Here is a 20439-nt window from a genome sequence, read left to right as displayed (position 1 = left end):
TCCTCTCTATTCTTAGTTTGCTGAGAGTTTTTACCAGGAATTTACTTTGGATTTTGTCTTATGCTTTTTTTGGGTATCTATTGATATGATCATGTTATTTTTCTTCTTTAGTCTATTAATGTGATAGATTCCATTAATTTATTTTCAAGTGTTGAACCAGCCTTGCATGACTGGGATAAATATCACCTGGTCATGGTGTAGAATTGTTTTTATACATTGTTAGATTCAATTTGCCAGTGTTTTGTTAAGGACTTTTGCTTACATGTTCCTGAAAGATATTGACCTGTAGTTGTCTTTTCTAATAATATCTCTGCCTAGCCTTGGTATTACAGTAATGCTGGCCTCATGGAATGAGTTAGGGAATATTCTCTTTGTTTCTATCTTCTGAGACTGTAGAGAATTAATGTGATTTTTTTCCTTAAATGCTTGGTAGAAGTCATCAGTGAATCTATCTGGCCCCAACACTTTCTGTTTCAGAAGGTTATTAATTATTGCATCAATTTTTAAAATAGATGTGGGCCTATTCAGATTGCCAATTTTCCTTGTGTCAGTTTTGGTAGACTGCATCTTTCAAGGATTGGTCCATTTCTTCTAGGTTATGAAATTTATGGGCATAGTGTTGTTCATATTATTCCTTTATTATCCTCTTAATATCCATAGGATCTGTATTGATGTCCTTTATTTCATTTTTTTCCTTATTTCATTTTTAATATTAGTAATGTATGGCATCTTTCTTTTTTTCTTAGCCTAGCAAGAGGCTTACTGATTTTATTGGTCTTTTCAAAGAACTTTTTATTTTCTTTGTTGGTATCATGTTTTCAATTTCAATTTCTGTTCTAATTTTTATTGTTTTCCTCCTTATGCTTGCTTTGGGTTTATTTTGCTTTTTAGTTTTGTAGGTTTCTATTGTCATGTCATCAAGCTCAGAGATTCTTTCCTCAGCCATGTCCAGTCTACTATTGAGCCCATCAATACCATGCTTCATTTCTGTTACAGTGTTTTTGATGTCTAGAGTTTATCTTTTATGCTTTTTTGGAATCTCCATCTCCTTGCTCAACATTATGTATCTGTTCTTACATGTTGTTGACTTTTTCATTAGAGCCTTTAGCATATTAATTATAGTTGTTTTAAATTAATAGTCTGGGGGGGGCACCTGGGAGGCTCAGTGGTTGAGCGTCTGCCTTTGACTCAGGTTGTGAACCCAGGGTCCTGAGATGGAGTCCCACATCAGGTTCCCCATGGGGACTCTGCTTCTCCCTCTGCCTATGTCTCTGCCTCTCTCTGTGTGTCTCTCATTAATAAATAATAAAATCTTAAAAAATAAATAGTATAATCCCAATATTCCTGCCATATCTGAGTCTGATTCTGACGTTTACTTTGTCTCTTCAAACTGTATTTCTGAAATTTAGCCTGTCTTATAATTTTTTGTTGAAAGCCAAACATGATGTACCAAATGAAAAGATTTCCAGTAAGTAGAACTTTAGTGATATGCTGGTAAGGTGTGGAGCAGAGAAAGTCTGATGATTTATAGTCTGATTATTAAGTTTCAGTCTTTTAATGAGCCTGTGCCCATGAACCATAAACTTTACCAGTGTTTCTCAGTCCTTTTCCCTCATCTTAGCTATAACAAGATGGCTGGGGTTGGGGGGGGGTGCTGGTGTTGGGTACTTCCCTTCCCCTAAGTGGAAGGCAAGAACAAACTGAAATGGAATATTTTCTTTCTCCCAAGTCAGTCAGGATCTGATAAAACCCTAATGGGCTAGGCTCTAGTAAAATAGATTCTTAGAAGGCAGGCATTGTTAAGAGGAACAGAATGTTCTGGCCTATTTAGAAATGGTTACATTTCCCTTCCCCCTACTGGAAGCCTAAAGGGCTTTTCCTCTTTTCTTCACTTTAAGAACTGGGTAGAGCAGGACACCTGGGTGGCTCAGTGGTTGGGTGTCTGCCTTCGTCTCAGGGTGTCATCCTGGAGTCCTGAGATCGTCCAGCATCGAGTTCCCTGCAGGGAGCCTGCTTCTATCTCTACCAATGTCTCTGTGTCTTTCATGAAAAAATAAATAAAATCTAAAAGAGAGAGAGAGAGAGAGAGAACTGAGTAGATCTCCAGGAGGTAAAACTCATAAAAGTGTAGGATCCCCTCTGGGATTTTTAACTCTCAGACTTGTCCATACACTAAGCCTCCGGTTATTCATTAATTGCAATTCAGGTCTTTCTACCCCAACACTGGTTCCTGTGGAGGTTTCTGCTTTGCATATCTGTTAGGTAAATCATGATTCTCTGTATCTGCCTATCTGTCTCTCCAATTTGGAGGGCAGCATTTTGCCTTGAGATCTCACTTCTTTTGTGCATCTAAGAATTGTGGATTTTTCAGTTTGTTCAGCTTTTTACTTTTTGTTAGAATGGAGTGGTGACTTCTGAGCTCTTACATGCTGGACTGGAAACCAGAAGTGCCTGTTGTGGTTTTAATGCCACCTTCAGTGTAGGTATTATCTCTGCAGTGTGTAGATAAAATTTTAAAGACAAATGAAAGTAATCTGATTTGCATTAAAGAGTGAATTGCTTACTGAAATATGGGCAGGGTAAAGAGATAGGCATTTCACTGGTATTAACTGTACAATTGATCAAGTAGCTATCATTCTCCCCAGGCAAAGGTTAAGTTTTCTGTACAAAAATGACTTCAACTTTATTTGATGACACTGTTGGCAGAGTCTTCCATGTGTGGAAGGGTGACCAAAGAGTCTCATACGTGATACAGTCCTCTCTACACTCATATGTGTCAGGAAATCTATCTGCCATTTCTGGGGGCATCCACAGCTCATAGCTCTAAAAGTCTATCCCACTTTGCATCCATCCTTCCAAAACTTCCTTCCAAACTCTTCCCCAACATGAATCTTCTGCTCCCATCAGGCCAGTCTCCAGACTCTCCTTGACATACCATGTTCATTTTCAGTTTCTGCGGGCACTCATATTGACTCTGCTTCCAAGGAGGCACTCTGCTATACTCTCTGCCCTCCTTTAGTGTCTGTCTTACTCAAATCCAGACTTCTTAAAAGTCTCCATTATGCTGGCCTTTCTGGACTTGTTCTGACACCACTGCATTTAGCCCATCTGTTTTCTTTTATAGTTTCCTCTGCTTTATGTATGCAAGTCTTGTCTCCACAATAAGGGATCAGATATCCTATCTCTTTCACACCCTCCATAGCACCTAGTACTGTGAAAGGCACATAGCAGCTTCTGCTCATTGATGACTTGCTTGTCATTTTCCACATTGGCGTGCCTAGTGCTGTGGATATCTGAAATTCTATAGTAATGGGAAGGTCCTGAGAGCTCCGTTTTATTTTGACTTTATGGCATTTTCTTGGGGAGAGGGGCTGCCTACAACTTGCACTTGCTATGTGGAAACTGTTGGAATGTGCATTGGGTTTAGTATAATTCCACTTACTTTCATTCTATGACCTCTTTTTTTTCGTGACCTTGGTGTTTCATCTGACTTAAGGACAATGATGTTAAGGCGTCTGCATGACTCAGTTGGTTAAGTGTCTGCCCTCCGCTCAGGTCATGATCTCAGGGACCTGGGATGGAGCCCGGCATCAAGCTCCCTGCTCAGCAGGAAGTCTGCTTCTCCCTCTCACTCTGCCTGCTGCTCTCCCTGGTTGTGCTCTCTCTCTCTCTGTCAAATAAATAAATAAAATAAAATAAAGACAACTGTGCTATAGTTTATTAAAGAAAGCGTAGACCCTGGACTCATCTAAAGACTGATGTTTCTTTACCACCATTTCGGCTTACGTAATCTCCCAAGATATCAATTTTAAAATCTTCATTTTCTGCTTTCTCTAGATAGCAGAATTTGTCATTAGTTTTTGCTTGTCTATCACCACAGATGTCTTAGGATGTTTTGTAACATGTCTGTGATAAAGTCTGGTATATGACCTCAGTACTGTTCCTATTTTCTTCATGCTTTGCATGTCGTCTTGTGAATATTTTCCAGTTTGCACCCACAGACTTGGATTTTGGATGAATTACACGTTAATTGAGAAACAGATTAAAAAGTTATTCCAAAGACATGTTTTGAAATTCCTCATTGGGTTGTTAGTCCTGGTTGCAAAAAAATAAATGTGAACCCACTACACAGCCTTTCATATCCTTAGTGATAGAGGAAAATTGTCAGAATACCAAAATCTACAATATAACCGACCATAGTATTATGAAACCTTAAATGGATCTTACATGAATCAGCAACAAGATATGTGGCTAGGGTCCAGGAAATTTGTGCTAAATCTTTGGTCAGTTAATAACATAGTCTAGAAATCTTGATGTTCACTTAAATTTTTTCTGCATCTGCCACAATGCAAAGAGCATGAATACTTCTATTCCATGTTAACTAAACAGTTTTCAAAAATGAAACAAAGAGGGACACCTGCGTGGCTCAGTGGTTGAGCATTTGCATTCAGCTCAGGTTGTGATCCCAGGGTCCTGGGATCAAGTCCTGCATAAGGCTCCTTGCAGGGAGCCTGCTTCTCCCTCTGCCTCTGCCTCTGCCTCTGCCTCTGCCTCTGTGTGTGTGTGTGTGTTTCATGAATGAATAAGTAAATAAAATATTTTTTAAAAATTATATGAAGAGCAAATAATGTCATAGTTATCCAAGAGTTACAAAAGTGTTTTTTATAAGTCTTTTTTTAAATTTTATTTATTTATGATAGTCACAGAGAGAGAGAGAGAGAGAGAGAGAGAAGCAGGCTCCATGCCGGGAGTCCGACGTGAGACTCGATCCCGGGTCCCCAGGATAGCGCCCTGGGCCAAAGGCAGGCGCCAAACCGCTGCGCCACCCAGGGATCCCAAGAGTTACAAAAGTTTAGATTTTCAGTAAAGTAGTGGTTTGATGAGACACAGTTTCATAGAAAGGATCACTGGTCATTGAAAGAAGCAGGTGGCTCCCTGTGGGAAGTGTTTATAAAGGGATATTTAGAGCTTACCAAGGTGGATAAAGCTAAATGACTCTTCTGAAGGAGTATCCATACTGACTTAAGACAATCTCAGGAAGACTAACTCCAGGGAATTTACAGAGGATGAGAGCTATAGCCAGTTACTATGATGTTAGATAAGACAGCTTTAAGGACTCAGTAGAAACCTCAGTAGAATTCTTTTAGATCTGAGAGAAGACTGATAGCTGAGGCATGGAGCAGTGTTCTTCTATAATGGAGGTAGGCTTAAGAAGTCCCAGTTCTTATTAGAAGCGAGCTCTAGAAAACAGGAATTATGTAACATTCATATGGCAGACTTTTCCAGCTGGTGAAATGAGATCACATGAACTCTACTATCCAAACTTCATCAGCTGCAAGGCTCCACCTGCTCGCAAAGGAATTTAACCCCATTCCAAAGACTGTCCAGTTATTTCTGACCATTCTCAGTAGGGTGGCAGGGAGTAGGAGGGGTTACCACATGTGCCTATAAAAATCTCCCTCACATTGTTATAGTCAGGACTACTAGTCAAGGCACCTCATCATTGCCTCCATTGCTAATGCCCTTTGTGCAAATAGCACAGAAGTTCTAGTCCTCATGGTATTGAGATCTGGGCCCTTCACCCAACTTTATATAAATTTTGTCACTTTGGCTCGAAACAGCAGAATTTGAGCCCAGAGTCACAGAGGGGCCTTCATGAAAATGGTGCCTTCAGCTTTTGGCTCTCCCTTTCCGACTGGGCCTTGAACCCAAAGGGCTAGCCAAAGCATCCACAATCTACTTTCCCTCTATTCTTTCCATATCTTTCTCTTTTCTGTGTGCCCCAGAAAAAAAGAAAAAAAATCCAACTTACTATTCTTCCTTCAACCCAAATTCTAAAGTCTCCATGCATTGGAGCACCTGGGTGGCTCAGTGGTTGAGTGTCTGCCTTGGCTTAAGTCGTGATCCCGGGGTCCTGGGATCAAGTCCCACGTCAGGTTCCCTGCATGGAGCCTGCTCCTTCCTCTGCCTATGTCTCTGCCTCTCTCTGTGTCTTTCATGAATAAATAAATAAAATCATTTAAAAAATTAAGTCCCCATGCATACAGACTTATGCCAATAGGTAAAGGAAAGGGGGGAGGCAGCCTGGGTGGCTCAGCGGTTTAGCGCCCCTTCATCCCAGGGTGTGATCTTGGGGACCCGGGGTCGAGTCCCTCGTCAGGCTCCCTGCATGGAACCTGCTTCTCCCTCTGCCTCTCTCTCTCTCTCTCATTCTGCCCTCTGTGTCTCTCATGAATAACTAAATAAAATCTTTTTTAAAAAAAAGGAAAGGAGAGGGGAAACAATCACCTAGTCTCTTTCAGATGAAGTTCTAGCACCAGCTTGAGCCCAGCCAAGATACTCTTTTATGCATATAATAAAAACATAGGCTATATTTCCATCATGGCCTGAGTGGGAAGGGGAAGAGCATATTGGAGGAAGGAAACAGTGATATTAAAGGATCCACCAGGGCACCTTGATGGCTCAGTGGTTGAGTGTCTGCTTTCCGCTCAGGTTATGATCCCGGGGTCCTGGGACCGAGTCCTGCATCGGGCTCTCAGCAGGGAGTCTGCTTCTCCCTCTGCCTATGTCTCTGCCTCTCTCTGAGTGTCTCAGATGAATAAATATAAACATTTTTTTTTAAAAAAGGATCCACCATTTTGGAAAGAGAATTAAACTTTGGAAGAGTCGCTGACTTTCTTTGTCATCCTTTCTTACTGCTCTTTTTCATTTTCTCAGGCTTAATTTCAATATTGAGCCCAAGTCTTTTGCTCCTTCGTCTTTAGATCCAAAAGAGGACAGCAATTAATTAGTCTTCATGGCAGAATAAACACTAAGGTGAGTTCTCATCACCAAATACTATGAAAAGTGATTGATGATGTTAAGTTTGGCAGAACCCTTTATCTTAAATTAATACTATTTCATAGCCAAAGCTGAAGCCTTTTGTTCCATAAATCAGTGGGATATCTCACCAGGTGAAGCAGCCTTAAAAGGAACACAATATCACTTCCAAACTACAGTTATGACAATGGCGAAGACGTGCAAGTCACCCTTTTTAATTAGTCATTTCACAATGAAGATTTTCAAACAGTGAAAACCATTAAAAAATAATCAAATAGGCCAACTATTGAAGGAGAAGAATTTATAGACCTGATTTATTAGATACTGTCACCCATGAGGAAAATTAAAACGAACCCGACTTCAATTGGTGTGCCATGAATTGCCAGACAAAATTAGAGACGAGGAAATTTTTGGAGGCTGTGGGTGGCAACTCAGGAGATCTTGACATCATAAGAAAATTCCTTGATCCTCAAGAGTTGCTGACACCATGGCAAAGAACCTGGAGTTGGTAAAATATAAAGGCTGGAAAGTGCTGTACTGAGAAAGCAAACGGGTTTCATTGACCTAGAACAGTGGCTCTCAACTGGGGGGAGATTTTGCCACCTAGGGGACATATGGCAATATCCGCAAGCATTCTTAACAATAATCTTTTTAATTTTCATAGTTTTAGAACTATAAAAAGTTGCAAACTCAGTACAGAGACTTCCAAATACCTGACCTCTATTCTCTCTATTGTTAACATCTCACATCAGCACCATATATTGTTATAACCAAAGAAACAACATTGATACATTATTACTAACTGAAGTTTATGCTTTATTCAAATTTCCTTAGTCATTACCTAAGATCCTTTTCTGTTTCGAGATCTCATCAAAGAAACCATATTGTATTTAGCCATCCTGACTCCCGAGGCTTCTCTTGGCTGTGCCAGTTTCTCAGACTTTCCTTGCTTTTGATTACCTTGACAGTTTGCAGGAATATAGGTCCAAACTTTTGTAGAATGTTCCTGAATTGGGATTTGTCTGATGTTATTCTCTATTCTCATGATTAGAATGTGGCTATGGGTTATTAAGAGGAAGGATAATAGAGGTCAAGTGCTGTCCTCATCGCATCATATCTAGTGCTATCAACATGACTTATCACTGATGGTGTTAATCTTGACCACCTGTCCAAGAGAGTGTTTATAATGTTTCTTTGCTCTAAAGTTATTTTTTCCCCATTCCATACTCTCCTCTTTGGAAGCAAGCCACCACACGCAGCCTTTATTTGCAGGGTGAGTAGTTATGCTCCATCTCATCGAGGGGGGGGATACATACATAAATTATTTGGAATTCTATGCGGAAGATTTGTCTCTTCTCCCATACTGATTTATTCATCTTTTTTTTTTTAAAAAAAAACTGTATTTAGCATTCATTTACACTAATATGAATGCCTAAATATTTATTGCAGATCTTTTAATTTGTTTAAGGTTTTATTTTTTTAAATGATCTCTACACCCAGGGTGGAGCTTGAACTCATAACCCCGAGATCAAGAGTCATATGCTCCACTGACTGAGCCAGCCAGGCACCTTCCCACCCCCATTTTAATTTTTATAATCGGGTCTGGGGAGGGTGATTATGGCATCTAGTTGGCAGAGACCGGGGATACTGGTCCCATAATCTGCCGGATAGATCATCTGACCCCAAATGTCAATGGCACCAAAGTTGAGAAACCCTGCTCTAGAGCCTCTGATGTTCTACTCTGTTAGATGTTGCATATGGAAATACAATTCTAAGTTTATAATTGAAGTCAGTGAATAAAAGTTGTGTTTTCAGAAAACTTTATTGGAATGCATAAAAAGAGTAATTCTTTTGGTGTCATATAAACATAAAGCAAAAGATTTAGACCCTCTGAGGCTCCACATAAACAAAATGAGCTGAAAGTTGAGGCAGTGACCCAGATTATTCAAATGCAGTGGTATCCTCTCCTTACCACTGTGCCGTTGAAGAAAAAAATTTGTTCAATGTGTATGTATTGGTAGTCTGCATTGAATGAATTCACTGAATATTTACTTAGTGCCAGTGCATGAGTTCAGGGAATCAAGAGAGGCTTTGGAATGAGTCTGGAGGTAGTGGGAAATGTGAAATAAAAAAGAAAGTGCCATTTTCTTCAAAATCTGCCTTCTCTGTACATGGTACCTTTTCACTTCCTTGTCCTGTACTAGAACAATGGTACTCAACCAACACCAATGTCACTATTTCACACACACACACACACCCTAGACACTTATCAACATCTGAAGATTTTTAGGAGCAGTCACCACCTTGGGGAAGAGAGGGGTGCTACTGGCATCTAATGGGTAAAGACCAGCTATGCTGTTAAAGATGCTATAATACACAGGACAGCTCCTCAAATAAAGAATTCTCCAGCCCCAAATGCCAATAGTGCCAAGGTTGAGAAAACCCTGGACTAGATGGGAAGAAAACAGTCTTCCAGGTTGATCGCATTAATTTCTTACAACCAGAGAGAGGCATAGTTGTCTTGGTATATCCCCTTTTAAGGTGTGTGTGTGTGTGTGTGTGTGTGTGTATGTGTGTGTTTCAACAACCCCTTTTAGCTACTGTTTTGGCCAAGTTACTATTGGTGTTGAAAGACATTTCTTATCATAGGTGTACCTGAGTGAAATTAAACTTTTTACCCTAGCCTATAAAACTCTGAAAAATCAGGCCTTCCCTACCTTTCCATCTTCTTCCCATGCCCCTCTGCCCTTGGTTCTCTTGACCGATCCAGCTGCCCGAGGCCCACGGCCAGATTGGTTTTGTGTCCTTTGCATGTGATGATCTCTGTCTGGACTACTCATCCTCCAGCTGGGTGGGCAAGGCTGGCTCTTTTTCATCATTCTTATCTCAGCTCAAACATCATCTTCTCAGCAAAGCTTATCACCTAAATCTAAAGTACAGTCCCTTCCCCCGCCACACACATACCTACTCTTGATGTCATAGTTTTATGTTGCCCATAGCACTTAACACTTCCTGAAATTATCTTGTTTGTCTTCTATATTACCATGTAAGCTTCCTAGGGGCAGGGACTTTGTCTCTTTAGCTCAGCTTGAATCTGTGCGCCCACACCCAGTCTGGCACAGAGTCCGACTAAATAAATATTTGTTGAATGACTGAATGGATGAAGGCAAGAGTGGGGAATAAATATTTAAAATTTCTGGAAATTCTGAATTTATAGGGAATGTTTTACATTCCATTAATCTCGTAATATAAAATGGAAATCAGGGAGTAAAACTTCAAAATACAGAATTTTTAAAAAGATTTTATTAATTTATTCATGAGAGACTCACAGAGAGGCAGAGACAGAGACAGAGGGAGAAAGGAGCCTGATGTGGGACTCGATTACAGGACCCCAGGATCATGACCTGATCCGAAGGAAGTCTGCTCAACCACTGAGCCACCCAGAACACAGAATGTTTTAAAAGAGCCATTTGTAGGGGATCCCTGGGTGGTTCAGTGGTTGAGCGCCTGCCTTCGGCCTGGGGCGTGATCCTGGAGTCCCGGGATCGAGTCCCGCATCGGGCTCCCTGTGTGGAGCCTGCTTCTCCCTCTGCCTGTGTCTCTGCCTCTCTGTGTGTGTGTCTCTCATGAATAAATAAATAAAATCTTAAAAAAAGAACCATTTGTAGTTTGAATGCCCCCTTAATTAGGAACGCACTACATAGTATATTAATGTCATCAAATCATAAAATGGTTATAACTTGCTATATTGCATGTCAATGAAGATTTTATTCAAGTAGTTCTGAATGTGGTGTTGCAGTAAAACCTAATTTAAATTTTCTTCCTAGATTTCTTTCCTATTTAAGAGAACCAGAAAAACTCATGAGGACGGGTGAAAACACCTCTGCTAAAGCTGTTAGGTTTTAGGACTTAGGCTTTCAGGCAGATATAGAAAACATTAAGTCTTAGGAAACAAGCCAAAATGGGATGAACAAGAAAAACACCCTGCAACTCACTGAACATAAATTTTACCTCCAGGGAGCTTTGTGTACTCAATTTTATTTCCAGAGATATTACTATCAGCAGTGTCTTCTCCAATGCTTCATTTCATGAACTTTTAAAAACAGAAAGCTCATAGGCTTTGGCTTGGTTCTTTCAATACCATGTTCTTTGGTTCTTGGTTCTTTCAATACTACATGGAAAAGAAGATTTTCCATGATTTATGGAGGTGAAATTTACATAGAATGAACCATTTTAAAGTATATGATTCAGGAGGCACTTAGTATGTTCACAATATTGTGCAGCCATCACCTCTGTCTAGGTTCAAAACATTTCCATGACTTTGAAGTAAAATCCTGTACCCGTTAAGCAGTGTCCTCTCACTCAGCCTCTGGCATCCAGTATTCTGCATTCTGCCTCTATAGATTTATCAATTCTGGATGTTTTGTACAATGGAATCATCTCATATGTGGCCTTTTGTGTATGGCCTTTTTGACGTGTACCAGTGTTTCATTATTTTTATGGCCAGATAATATTCCATTGTATGGGTGTGCCACATTTTGTTTGTCCATTCATAAATGGATGGGCATTTGGGTTATTTTCAGTTTTTTAAGCTATTATAAATAATGTTGTTATGAACATGGGTGTACATGTGTTTGTTTGAGTACCTGTCTTCAGTTATTCTAGATCTACACCTTTGGAGTGGAATTGCTGAATTATATGGTAACTCCATGGTTCATTTTTTGAGGAACAGCTGAACTGTTTTCCACAGCACCTGTACCATTTTGCATCCCAGCTGGCAGTGTGAAAGATTCCCATTTTTTCCCATATCCTTGTCAACACTTGGGATTTTTCTTTTTTTTAAAGAGCTTTTCTAGTGGATGGGAAATGGTACTTCATTGTGGTTTTGATTTACGTTACCCCAAAGACTAATGATGCTGAGCATCTTTTCATGTATTTATTGGTCATTTTCAATGTAGACTATTTCCGACTTCAGAATATTTCTGAACTTTTATGGTTTCTTTTAGACAGTGTGGAAGATAGAAAGATCAGAAGCAGACAGGAATGAGAGAGCTAGCGTCACAAGATTCTATTTGGCAGATGCCCCAAATGCCTTCCTGGCCCCCACCCCTGAGAATGTCACATTTTCCACAACAACGGAAAGTTCCTTTCTGATAGCAAGTCTCACAGACCTTGAATATTTGCTGATACAGTTAAATAAAAGAGTGGGAATGTCATAAAAGTAGTGGACAGGAAATAAGGAAAGCAATCATAGACAGGACAAGTTGACTATCAACTTCATATGTCCACTAGGTAAGGAGGACATTCCAACCCGGAAGGGACGTTTCTAGAGTGGGCTGAACACATGCAGGTAATTAACAAATATATTAGAAAAGTTTGTGGGGTTTTTTTTCTTTAACAAAATAAGTAAAGGAGAAAAAAAACCCACCTTTCTCATCAAAATTTCTGCTTGCTTTCTCAGATATGTTCCACAAAAATTAAACAGATCATATTTTCCTGTTTTCTTTAGTTATTCCTGACTTTTTTTTTTAATCCAAGCAACTCAGAGCCCTTTAATAGGTGTGGTTTGGGTAACTGTGCTACAGTTAGATTATCAAACTGCTGGGAAACGGATATGAGGTAGACAATGTGGCAAAGTAGGATGAGCTCTGAGCTGATAGTCAGGAGGTTGGTGACCCAACCCTCTTGCACTGAAATGACTAGTTTTGTAACCTTGAATAAATGTCTTAACCTCTTGGAGACCACAGTGTCCTCATTTGTAAATACGTGAATGACTGGACTCTCAGTGATCTTCCCAGTCCTTTACAGCTCTGAACTTCTATTTGAGAAGTTCATGTGTTATGTACTTTAAATTTCAAAGGCAGATGCGTACCCTTACTTTGTTTGTGCGTATAGAAATGAAAACTGTTGCCTCAGTTCAAACCTTTGTATCAACAGAACAAGTTTAAAAAGGAACAAAGAAAAAAAGGCCCAGGGACACAGGCTTCTAAGTTCTGAAGCCAGGCTTCTCTTTGTGTATTGGCTGAGTGCCTCCGTACACTCGTATGTGTGATGATCTGCCCTCTGCCCTGAGGTTTCTTAATCTCCGTTTTGCAATGTGTGTCCTAGATGTTTGTTTATCAAACTGTGTAACTGACTCAGACAGGGCATTGCACTGTTTCCTAGTCAATGGCCCAAACATTTCTCATCAGAACTTTTTCAGTCTTTGGTTCTGTAACTTTTGTGAGTTCACATGAGGGTACCTTGACTTTCACTTAGTCTGATGGTGCATTTTATTTTCTGCCAGAGGATACTGGGTTTTGAAACTTTCCCCCCTCTTTACTTGTCGGGAATATTGTTGTAAATGGTTAAGGTGATTCTGTCCTGCCAGCACAGGGGCCTCCCTCCAGCCTGTCTAACACAGGTTCCGAGGGAGCTCTGGGTCATCTCATTGTCAGGAGAGTACAATTCACTACTTCAGTCCCTGATGAGGAGTCAAGAATTTAAGATCTATCTGAGAAGGGTTATGTTACATTTAGGTACCACACAGCATGAGCTGGTTTATAATCTTCGGATTAAAATCCAGAGGCAGAGGCAGAGGCAGTGCACTTGTGATGAGCACCAGGCATTGCATGGAACTATTGAATCACCATATTGTATACCTGAAACTAATATTACACTGTTAACTGGAATTTAAATAATGATTTTTAAAAAAAAAGTAAAATACGGACATCTGGGTGGCTTAGTGGTTTGCCTTTGGCTCAGGGCGTGATCTTGGAGTCCCAGGATCGAGTTCCACATAGGGCTCCCTGCATTGAGCTTGCTTCTCCCTCTGCCTGTGTCTCTGCCTCTTTCTTTCTGTGTCTCTCATGAATAAATAAATTAAAATCTTAAAAAAATAAAAAATAAAATACATACATACAGAGCCAGTGGAAACAATGAAGGCATGGTCTTTGCATTAATATTTATCTCCAATGCTAGAGGTTTTTCAGGTTAAAAACAGTAGTAGGTAAGATAAAGGTCTTATTAAAATTTATGATCACAGAACTCAATCAGGGAACTGATCTGATCTGCATTATCTGAAGACCTGCTTTTGATATTTTTATTACCTTTTGGCTATTTCTTTTCTGTTAATTTACAGGCATACTTTCCTTTTGTGCTTTCCTGGGGTTTCTGTGTTTTGTGTCTTTCTCTCAGCCCTGGGTCAGCTTGTTTATTTCCAAAAAGCAGCCGCTTCTGCAAAAGGCTGGCAACAGGGGGTCTGAGCGAGGGAGATGTCATTGCAGCTGAAGAGACTCTTATCTTAGGTTGGTGTGTTCTCTTCAATTAAACGCTCCATCTCCGACATTTTTTTCTCCAGTAGGAGGTCAGAATATTGTACTCCTGCCAAAAAACTCCCCAAACTTGAATCCTAAACAAAAGAAATAACCCCTCTACCCTGAATAAAACACTATTTTGTGTTGGTGACCTATTTCAAAAATCATTATATTTAATTTGATTCAAAATTACTTTTACAATTTTACAGCATTATCAGTACATGCATTTGTTTTCTTACTGGGGTCTATTTATCAATGGGACTATCACTACAAATTATTCTTCTCAGCGTCTATCAAAAATCAGAGGAAAACTGTTTTGGCAATATGAGACAATTACCTTTAAATGGATCATTTGATTCAGCAAGTCAACATCTAAGAGCTATTTAAGAAACTAATTAGAGAGACGTGCAAATTTATATTCATAACAGCATCACTTATAGTACTAGAAAAATTTAGAAACCAACCTAAATGCCCCACAAACAATAGGGCACTGGTTACATAAATTATGTACTATCTATATGCTGGAATATTATGCAGCTCTAAACATGGTTTTAAAATAATTTTTAGGGACACCTGAGTGGCTCAGCAGTTAAGTGCCTGCCTTCTGCCCAGGGTGTGGTCCTAGAGTCCTGGGATAGAGTCCCATATTGGGCTTCCTGCATGGAGCCTGCTTCTCCCTCTGCCTGTGTCTCTGCCTCTCTCTCCGTGTGTCTCTCATGAATAAATAAATAAAAATCTTTAAAAAATAAAATGATTTTTAATAACATAGGGGAGAGCCCACTTTAAATGTCAAGTGAAGAGAAGCACACAATACTATACTATTGAGCCCTGAACAACATGGGTTTGAACTGTGTGGGTCCACTTATAAATGGAATTTTTTCGATCAATATGGCAGAGCACTATAAATGTATTTTCTCTTCTGTGATTTTCTTAATAATGCTTAATTTTCTCTAGCTTTATTGTAAAAATATAGATGTAATACATGTAACATACAAAATATGTGCCAACTGTGTTATCTGCAAAGCTTCTGGTCAGCAACAGGCTGTTAGTAGTTAAGTTTCTGGGGCATGAAAAGCTATTTGTGGATTTTTGACTGCATGGGGCATCAGCCCTCCTACCCCCCCCATACTGCTCAAGAGTCAACTAGATGTATAGAATGGTTCCAATTTTGGAAAATATATGCAAAATAAAGAACTGGTAAGAAATACATCAAAATATTCATAGTACCTCACTCAAGGCAGTAGAATTGTGGATTGAAAGAGCACTCTTCAGGGGTGCCTGGCTGGCTAAATCGGTGGAGCACATGACTTTTTTTTTTTTTTTTTTGAGCACATGACTCAATCTCAGGGTCGTGAGTTCAAGCCCCGTGTTGGGTGGAGAGTCTACTTAAACTTAAAAAAAAATAAAGAGCATTCTTTATATATTTTTGGTGCTTTCTATGTTTTCTATAGTGAATAGTTATTACTTTTAGAAAAAATGTAAAATTATCAAACATTTTAATGAAAGGAAATGAAACAATAATGAGAGTATTGTTTGCCTATTGGATTGGCAAGATTTTTAAATATTGATAATATTCAATGTTTTCAAGGATATGAGGAAAATGGCACTCTTACATATTCTAAGTAGGAGTATGCATTGGTTTAGTCCTTTTAAAAGACAACTTGACAGTGTCTTTTAAAATTTCAAATGCACATAGCCTTTGACCCAGCATCATTTTCACTTACAGGGCTTAGCTACATAGAGATGCTAGAGTAAATACGCAAAGATACATGCAGAGGGATATTAATTGGAGTATTGTGAAGAATTAGGGGAAAATCCTGAATGTTCATTAATAGGGATATGATGAATACATCATGATACATCCATGCTATGGAATATAGGGTAGCAGTAAAAAAGAAAGGATGGAGCTTAATTACTTAGCTACCTACATACAAACATAATACCATGGAATGAAGTTTGTGATATATTATTAAGTGGATAAAGTGATTTTAGAGCAATATGTATAATATATTCTCATTTTGAAAAATAAGTATATATGGAGCACTTGGGTGGCTCAGTCAGTTAAGCGTCTGCCTTTGGCTCAGGTCATGATCCTGGGGTCCTCCTTGCTCAGCAGGGAACCTGCTTCTCTCTCTCCCTCTGCCTTCTACACCCCAGGCTTGTGCTCTGTCTCTGTCAAATAAATAAATAAAATCTTTAAATAAAGAAAAATAAGTATAGTGACCATATATGTGCATGGCAAACATTTGGGAAGATGTGTATCATTGTCTACAGCTGTCATTATCTGTGTAGAGCAGAATCAGAGACTCTTTTACTTCATATACTTCTATTTGAACAAAATAAGTGAACATGTGCTTCTTTCGTAAGAAAAATAATAATAGAGATAAGCTTACCATATGAAAATTTGCTTAAAAATAGTCTTCCAGGAACGTATTAATCCATAGACAGTGATGCATAGTTACAAAGAGTTTGGACAATTTTATATAAGGCCTAATTTGCATCATGGCTCAATTAAGAGAGAAAACTGTTTCATAAACTGATCTGGATCACCATATGTAATGTTTTGCCCAGAGGCAACAAAATCCAAGTTGTTGAACTCTTTCATAAATACTTGCATGAGCTTGCAGAAAGTTGAGGTTAGGCGTACCTGGGTGGCTCAGTCAGTTAAGTGTTGGCTTTCAGCTCAGGTCATGATCTCAGGGTCCTGGGATTGTGTCCCACATAGGGCTCCCTGCTTACCCGGGAGTCTACTTCTCCCTCTCCCTCTGCCCCTCTCCCAGCTTGTGCTCTTTCTCTCTCTCTCAAATAAATAAATAAATAAATAAATAAATAAATAAATAAATAAATAAATAAAATCTTTAATAACAATTGAGGTTAGACCCTGATTCTGAAAGCTACCCATATAGATGGTCTGGATTAGATACATAGCTAAAAGTGACTCAAAATCTATGAGTTCACCTTCCAGGTATTCGCTTTAAATGTCTTTTTATAGGAAGGGTTCCCTCTGTGTCTAATATAGAAGTAGGATATTCCAAAATGAGAATCTGTTTCTATTTTAGATGGGCTTATGTGATAATGAGATTGATATGTGAAATATTACTTGTTCAGCCATACACACGTTTTCCTCTGAAATAATAATAGTATCTACCTTGTAAGCTTACTGTGTGGGTAAAATGAAATAATGCAGGTAAAGTGTTTGGGGCAGTGTCTGGCACAGAGTGAGTATTTAAAGCTGGTGGTCATTGTTATTTAAGCACATTGCTAAAGACTTTCCATTTGAATGACAATAAATTGGCCTAGACCCGGTGCCACATACATCCAAGTGAAGTAGACAGTTTTATTACAGCATTTTAGTTGGGAGAAGGATTGCTTTGAATAAATGTTCCAGGCTTAAGCAGAGTGAATATGTAGGTATAATGAAGGGGTTTGTCCATTTCACAGAAGGCATTAGCAAAGGGCATATTTAGAGGATTGAAGGGAATGGAGGTTAGCGGGCAGGTCAGAGTGATTTAGTAAATGAAAGTGAATGTGGTGGTTGTAGAACACTTAAGGAATTTAGCCATTGGCTTTAAAGAAAGTCATTCCATAAACAGGAGAATCTGAAGAAAGGTTGATGTGGTGCAAATGGAAGGATGAGAATTTTGGTACCGGCTTCCTTTTTTTCTCATCTGTAAAATGAGGAGGTCGAAGTTGGTAATTAACGGCCACTGTTTTCTCCACACTTATCATAAACCAGGCTTTTTACAAGCATGGTTTCATATAATCCTCCCTCAGAAGAGCCCTGTGAAGGAGGGACCATTATTAGCTCCAATTTACAGATGAGGAGGCTGAGGCTTCGAAAAGATTATGTAACTTTGTGTAGGGTGGTCCGTGTCCAAAGTCCACATGGTTTCCATGATGCTAGTCTGCGCTCTGAGGGGCCTCCCGGCTCTAGTAGTCAGAGATTCCTAATAAGGGACATTTGAAAATGTTGTCTCTATTTGCTTTGTCTTTTAAGAATGGGAGATGAGGAGTGCCTGGGTGGCTCAGTTGGTCATCTGCTTTGGCTCAGGTCAAGATCTCAGGGTCCTGGCATTGAGCCCCACATGAGGCTCCCTGCTCAGCAGGGAGGCTGCTTTTCAGTCCCCCTGGCTCCCCTTTCTCTCTCTCTCAAATAAGCAAATAAAGTCTTAAAAAAAAAAGAATGGGAGATGAATTAAATATTCTTGTATGTGAAACGGCAAGGAAAATGAAGAGAGGTCAAATATGAGTTATGATACTAATGACCTTTCTTTTCCCCTGACATTATTGGGCTAGAATCACTGCAGAAAGTGTGCAAAAATACACTAAAGGTAATGTCCACTCAGATCTGATGACACCCACAGCCCATTTCATTTGCCTTTGGCGTTACAGATAATCTGAATACTTTGTTCTTTCTGTCCCTTTTGGGAATGTTGCTAAAGCAATTTGCAAGGACACTGTGAAGGATTTTATTTAGAGGGGACAAGAGTTCACTTTGAAAAGACCCAAGAAAGAATTAGTAAGAGATACTGAAGTCAAGTTCCATTAAAAAAAACCCTGCTGGGATTCTGATTTGGACTGTACCAGCTTTATCGATTCATTCAGGAAGAATTGAGTCTTTACAACACTATCCCCTTCCATTCAGACATGTTGGGGGACTTTCCCTTTATTTTGGTCTTTAGATTAATATAAAAATCTGGCAAATGTGCTAGACTGAAAAGAAATAGTTGTTTGAAATGATAAAAGGATCATTTCTCAAATGACATTTAGATCTAGATACTATGCCTCTGAACAGTTTTGAATGGGGTAGCTTGGGTTATTATTTATGTTCACAGTAAGATCATCTCCTGTCTAGGTTTCTGATTTCACTAGTTGTTTCAAACACGCCATCAAAGACAGTATTTGGCCTGGTGATCAGGCCTGAAAAAAAAATAAGGCCTTGCTAATGGCAAAACATAACATAGCTTGTCTGTGCAAATATTATTGTAAAGTCCTGCTGCTTATAGTTGGACCACAGGGGGAAGTCATTATTTCACAAACCTGTGAAGTATGTTTAACACACAAAAGCTCGTTACACGGTCAATGAAGAACAGTTGTTTTCTGCCCTTCCATAAATAACTAATGCCAGGAGAAGCTTGGCTATCTGTTTCAGCTTCTTGTTACAGGAGAATAAAATGAGCAAGGCCTAAGTATCAGTACCTACAAACAGAGCTGTCACGTTCAATGCTACTTGGTTTCAGACAGCTTCATTTTCATGCTTTTAGTGCTTTTTATGTCGTAATTTGAATCTGTCGACCACACTGTATATGTTTCCGTTTTCCATTTCCATATGTTTATCTATTCTGTTTCTTTTTTTTTTTTTTAATTTTTATTTATTTATGATAGTTACAGAGAGAGAGAGAGGCAGAGACACAGGCAGAGGGAGAAGCAGGCTCCACGCACTGGGAGCCCGACGTGGGATTCGATCCCGGGTCTCCAGGATCGCGCCCTGGGCCAAAGGCAGGCGCCAAACCGCTGCGCCACCCAGGGATCCCTCTATTCTGTTTCTAATTGGGTTGGCAGTCCTGGGTAGGACTTAGGACCAAGGACGCCTGATGTCGTGGCAAATGCTGTAGTCCAGGAGTCACGAGAACTGTGGTAGGCGATCCAAGCTCTAGTTAGTTGTGGGACACGGAAAAGTCATTTCACCTGAATCTACTTCTCCACCTGTAAAATAGGGATAATTATCCCTTGTCTTCCTAATTAGTAAACAATTGTGGAAGTGTTCTCCTTAAAATGTCAGGCAGCTGGCTGGGGGAATGTTTTGTTCCTGGGTAGGAGTGCTGGAGGGTTTCTGATGACAAGAAGTTTGACAAGGTTTGTTTTGGCCTTGAAAAGATGAGAAAGCAAAGTTAGAAATTGTATGGATCCATTTGGTTTCCTTTTTGGAAATGTAGCTCTTCTTCCATCTTCGTCCTGGGTGTGGTTAACTATAGAGCAAAGGGGAGATGGAGTATATGATTAAGGTAGCCAGGACCATCTGCGTTAATGAATAACTTAAGTGATAAAGATTTTAAACAACTGAAGTAGTTTCTGGGTCTGATAACTCAGTCTATGTCATTAGTACATATATATATGTATGTGCATAGTATACAGAGTCATACATACCAATAAAAGCTGAAAGCTTTGGGCTCTTTATACCTTGTAAAGTTGGAACAACTTCACTAAGCTAAGGAGATTACGTAGTTGAAGAGGTCTGGGCTAAATGACAGATTTGGTAGAGATGGACAAAAGTACCATTTATTTATTCATCCATTCATTTAGAGAGGGAGAGGGGACTGAGAGA

Source organism: Canis lupus, chromosome X, assembly GCF_003254725.2.
Source record: "Canis lupus dingo isolate Sandy chromosome X, ASM325472v2, whole genome shotgun sequence".
Classification (NCBI taxonomy): domain Eukaryota; kingdom Metazoa; phylum Chordata; class Mammalia; order Carnivora; family Canidae; genus Canis; species Canis lupus.
Note: the sequence above shows the minus strand (reverse complement) of the source record.